Source organism: Dama dama, unplaced genomic scaffold (assembly GCF_033118175.1).
Source record: "Dama dama isolate Ldn47 unplaced genomic scaffold, ASM3311817v1 ptg000020l, whole genome shotgun sequence".
In the NCBI taxonomy this organism is placed as follows: domain Eukaryota; kingdom Metazoa; phylum Chordata; class Mammalia; order Artiodactyla; family Cervidae; genus Dama; species Dama dama.
In genome coordinates, this window is record NW_026870875.1 from 222,613 (window position 1) to 228,320 (window position 5,708).

Sequence of the window (5,708 nt, forward strand, 5' to 3'; positions counted from 1 at the left end):
AGCACCACCCTGAAGCGCTTTTCTCCCGGGCTTAGGAGCATTGTGCACGCCTGCTGGGAACAGTGGGCGGTAGCGCTTGCAAACCGGCCTTTGGAGGCAGCCGGGGAGGTCTTTCAGTGGGAGAGGGCCGGTTGTGCTCAGAGGCCCCACAGGCCAGGGGCAGGACCCAGCAGGGCCCCTGCCCCTGGCCAGCCTTTCCCAGACCTTCCTGGCCTCCGGGGGTACTGCCCCACCAAGGGGCAGGCTGCGGGGACTGGGTCCAGACATGCCTGGTCGCCTCCCCAGGCTCATCCCCGCTGGTGCCTTTCCCCTGGTCCTAGGTCTCGGTTGAGGCCTCCTTGGAGAGGAGGTTGCTGGCAGGGGCTGTCTCCACACTGCAAGGTGCTGGAGCTCAGAGGGCCTCGTCAGAGGGAAGGGACAAGCAAAGCGCTGGATGCCCAAGACCTCTTTGGCCCAGCAGCCTCAGGGCAGCAGGGAGAGCAAGAGGCCCAACTTTCCCCTAGGTCGGCTCTGCCCCTTCCCACAAAGGCGGCCAGACCAGCAGCTGCCTGACAGACTCTGGCTCCCCCGAGCTCTCTGCCGGCGCAGGGGTCAGGGACAGACGTGTGCATGTGGTTCTGCCTTGGCCTGGGAGTGTGGACCCCCTGCCTGGCCCCCAGTCTCAGGGGCAAGGGCCCGGAGAGAGCAACACCCCGAAGCGCTTTTCTCCCGGGATGGGAGCATTGTGCGCGCTTGGTGGGAACAGTGGGCGGGAGTGCGTGCAAAACGGCCTTTGGAGGCAGCCGGGGAGGTCTTCCAGTGGGAGAGGGCCGGTTGTGCTCAGAGGCCCCACAGGCCAGGGGCAGGACCCAGCAGGGCCCCTGCCCCTGGTCAGCCTTCCCCAGACCTTCCTGGCCTCCAGGGGTACTGCCCCACCAAGGGGCAGGCTGCGGGGACTGGGTCCAGACATGCCCGGGCGCCTCCCCAGGCTCATCCCCGCTGGTGCCTTTCCCCTGGGCCTAGGCCTCGGTTGAGGCCTCCTTGGAGAGGAGATTGCTGGCAGGTGCTGTCTCCACACTGCAAGGTGCTGGAGCTCAGAGGGCCTCGTCAGAGGGAAGGGACCAGCAAAGGGCTGGATGCCCAAGACGTCTTTGGCCCAGCAACCTCAGGGCAGCAGGGAGAGCAAGAGGCCCAACTTGCCCCTAGGTCGGCTCTGCCCCTTCCCACACAGGCGGCCAGCCCAGCACCTGCCTGAGAGACTCTGGCTCCCCCGAGCTCTCTGCCGGTGTAGGGGGCAGGAACAGACGTGTTCATGTCGTTCTGTCTTGGCCTGGGAGTGTGTTCCCCCTGCCTGGCCCGCAGGCTTAGGGGCAAGGGCCCGGAGAGAGCACCACCCCGAAGCGCTTTTCTACCGGGCTTGGGAGCATTGTGCGTGCCTGGAGGGAACAGCGGGCGGGAGTGCTTGCAAACCGGCCTTTCGAGGCAGACGGGGAGGTCTTCCAGCGGGAGAGTGCCGGTTGTGCTCAGACGTCCCACAGGCCAGGGGCAGGACCCAGCGCTGTCCCTGCCCCTGGCAGCCTTGCCCAGACCTTCCTGGCCTCCGGGGGTACTGCCCCACCAAGGGGCAGGCTGCGGGGACTGGGTCCAGACATGCCCGGGCGCCTCCCCAGGCTCATCCCCGCTGGTGCCTTTCCCCTGGGCCTAGGCCTCGGTTGAGGCCTCATTGGAGAGGAGGTTGCTGGCAGGGGCTGTCTCCACACTGCAAGGTGCTGGAGCTCAGAGGGCCTCGTCAGAGGGAAGGGACCAGCAAGGGGCTGGATGCCCAAGACCTCTTTGGCCCAGCAGCCTCAGGGCAGCAGGGAGAGGAAGAGGCCCAACTTGCCCCTAGGTCGGCTCTGCCCCTTCCCACACAGGCGGCCAGCCCAGCACCTGCCTGACAGACTCTGGCTCCCCCGAGCTCTCTGCCGGTGCAGGGGTCAGGAACAGACGTGTGCATGTGGTTCTGCCTTGATCTGGGAGTGTGGACCCACTGCCTGGCCCCCAGGCTCAGGGGCAAGGGCCCGGAGAGAGCACCACCCCGAAGCGCTTTTCTCCCGGGCTTGGGAGCATTGTGCGAGCCTGGCGTGAACAGCGGGCGGGAGTGTTTGCAAAGAGGACTTTGGAGGCAGCCGGGGAGGTCTTCCAGTGGGAGAGGGCCGGTTGTGCTCAGAGGCCTCACAGGCCAGGGGCAGGACACAGCAGGGCCCCTGCCCCTGGCCAGCCTTGCCCAGACCTTCCTGGCCTCCGGGGGTACTGCCCCACCAAGGGGCAGGCTGCGGGGACTGGGTCCAGACATGCCTGGGCGCCTCCCCAGGCTCATCCCCGCTGGTGCCTTTCCCCTGGGCCTAGGCCTCGGTTGAGGCCTCCTTGGAGAGGAGGTTGCTGGCAGGGGCTGTCTCCACACTGCAAGGTGCTGGAGCTCAGAGGGCCTCGTCAGAGGGAAGGGACCAGCAAAGGGCTGGATGCCCAAGACCTCTTTGACCCAGCAGCCTCAGGGCAGCAGGGAGAGCAAGAGGCCCAACTTGCCCCTAGGTCGGCTCTGCCCCGTCCCACACAGGCAGCCAGCCCAGCAGCAGCCTGGCAGTCTCTGGCTCCCCCGAGCTCTGCCGGTTTAGGGGGCAGGAACAGACGTGTGCATGTCGTTCTGCGGTGGCCTGGGAGTGTGTTCCAACTGCCTGGCCCCCAGGCTCAGGGACAAGGGCCCGAGGAGAGCACCACCCCGAAGCGCTTTTCTCCCGGGCTTGGGAGCATTGTGCCTGCCTGGCGGGAACAGCGGGCGGGAGTGCTTGCAAACCGGCCTTTGGAGGCAGACGGGGAGGTCTTCCAGCGGGAGAGTGCCGGTTATGCTCAGACGCCCCACAGGCCAGTGGCACGACCCAGCAGGGCCCCTGCCCCTCGCAGCCTTGCCCAGACCTTCCTGGCCTCCGGGGGTACTGCCCCACCAAGGGGCAGGCTGCGGGGACTGGGTCCAGACATGCCCTTGCGCCTCCACTGGCTCATCCTCGCTGGTGCCTTTCCCCTGGGCCTAGGCCTCGGTTGAGGCCTCCTTGGAGAGGAGGTTGCTGGCAGGGGCTGTCTCCACACTGCAAGGTGCTGGAGCTCAGAGGGCCTCGTCAGAGGGAAGGGACCAGCAAGGGGCTGGATGCCCAAGACCTCTTTGGCCCAGCAGCCTCAGGGCAGCAGGGAGAGCAAGAGGCCCAACTTGCCCCTAGGTCGGCTCTGCCCCTTCCCACACAGGCAGCCAGCCCAGCAGCTGCCTGACAGACTCTGGCTCCCCCCAGCTCTCTGCCGGTGGAGGGGGCAGGAACAGACGTGTGCATGTGGTTCTGCCTTGGCCTGGGACTGTGGATCCCCTGCCTGGCCCCCAGGCTCAGGGGCAGGGGCCCGGAGAGACCACCACCCCGAAGCGCTTTTCTCCCGGGCTTGGGAGCATTGTGCGCGCCTGGCGGGAACAGTGGGCGGGAGGGCTTGCAAACCGGCCTTTGGAGGCAGCCGGGGAGGTCTTCCAGTGGGCAAGGGCCGGTTGTGCTCAGAGGCCCCACAGGCCAGGGGCAGGACCCAGCAGGGCCCCTGCCCCTGGCCAGCCTTGCCCAGACCTTCCTGGCCTCCGGGGGTACTGCCCCACCAAGGGGCAGGCTGCGGGGACAGGGTCCAGACATGCCCGGGCGCCTCCCCTGGCTCAACCCCGCTGGTGCCTTTTCCCTGGGCCTAGGCCTCGGTTGAGGCCTCCTTGGAGAGGAGATTGCTGGCAGGTGCTGTCTCCACACTGCAAGGTGCTGGAGCTCAGAGGGCCTCGTCAGAGGGAAGGGACAAGCAAGGGGCTGGATGCCCAAGACCTCTTTGGCCCAGCAGCCTCAGGGCAGCAGGGAGAGCAAGAGGCCCAACTTGCCCCTAGGTCGGCTCTGCCCCTTCCCACACAGGCGGCCAGCCCAGCAGCTGCCTGACAGACTCTGGCTCCCCCGAGCTCTCTGCCGGTGCAGGGGGCAGATCAGACGTGTGCATGTGGTTCTGCCTTGGCCTGGGAGTGTGGACACCCTGCCTTGCCCCCAGGCTCAGGGGCAAGGGCCCGGAGAGAGCACCACCCCGAAGCGCTTTTCTCCCGGGCTTGGGAGCATTGTGCACGCCTGCTGGGAACAGTGGGCGGGAGCGCTTGTTAACCGGCCTTTGGAGGCAGCCGGGCAGGTCTTCCAGCGGGAGAGTGCCGGTTGTGCTCAGACGCCCCACAGGCCAGGGGCAGGACCCAGCAGTGTCCCTGCCCCTGGCAGCCTTGCCCAGACCTTCCTGGCCTCCGGGGGTACTGCCCCACCAAGGGGCAGGCTGCGGGGACTGGGTCCAGACATGCCCTTGCGCCTCGACTGGCTCATCCCCGCTGGTGCCTTTCCCCTGGGCCTAGGCCTCGGTTGAGGCCTCCTTGGAGAGGAGGTTGCTGGCAGGGGCTGTCTCCACACTGCAAGGTGCTGGAGCTCAGAGGGCCTCGTCAGAGGGAAGGGACCAGCAAGGGACTGGATGCCCAAGACCTCTTTGGCCCAGCAGCCTTAGGGCAGCATGGAGAGGAAGAGGCCCAACTTGCCCCTAGGTCGGCTCTGCCCCTTCCCACACAGGCGGCCAGCCCAGCAGCTGCCTGACAGACTCTGGCTCCCCCGAGCTCTCTGCCGGTGCAGGGGTCAGGAACAGACGTGTGCATGTGGTTCTGCCTTGGTCTGGGAGTGTGGAACCACTGCCTGGCCCCCACACTCAGGGGCAAGGGCCCGGAGAGAGCAACACACCGAAGCGCTTTTCTCCCGGGCTTGGGAGAATTGTGCGTGCCTGGCGAGAACAGCGGGCGGGAGTGTTGGCAAACCGGCCTTTGGAGGCAGCCGGGGAGGTCTTCCAGTGGGAGAGGGCCGGTTGTGCTCAGAGGCCCCACAGGCCAGGGGCAGGACCCAGCAGGGCCCCTGCCCCTGGCCAGCCTTGCCCAGACATTCCTGGCCTCCGGGGGTACTGCCCCACCAAGGGGCAGGCTGCGGGCCTGGGTCCAGTCATGCCCGGGCGTCTCCCCAGGCTCATCCCCGCTGGTGCCTTTCCCCTGGGCCTAGGCCTCGGTTGAGGCCTCCTTGGAGAGGAGGTTGCTGGCAGGGGCTGTCTCCACACTGCAAGGTGCTGGAGCTCAGAGGGCCTCGTCAGAGGGAAGGGACCAGCAAGGGGCTGGATGGCCAAGACCTCTTTGGCCCAGCAGCCTCAGGGCAGCAGGGAGAGCAAGAGGCCCAACTTGCCCCTAGGTCGGCTCTGCCACTTCCCACACAGGCGGCCAGCCCAGCAGCTGCCTGACAGACTCTGGCTCCCCCGAGCTCTCTGCCGGTGCAGGGCGCAGATCAGTCGTGTGCATGTGGTTCTGCCTTGGCCTGGGAGTGTGGACACCCTGCCTTGCCCCCAGGCTCAGGGGCAAGGGCCCAGAGAGAGCACCACCCTGAAGCGCTTTTCTCCCGGGCTTGGGAGCATTGTCCACGCCTGCTGGGAACAGTGGGCGGGAGCGCTTGCAAACGGGCCTTTGGAGGCAGCCGGGGAGGTCTTCCAGTGGGAGAGGGCCGGTTGGGCTCAGAGGCCCCACAGGCCAGGGGCAGGACCCAGCAGGGCCCCTGCCCCTGGCCAGCCTTGCCCAGACCTTCCTGGCCTCCGGGGGTACTGCCCCACCAAGGGGCAGGCTGCGGTGA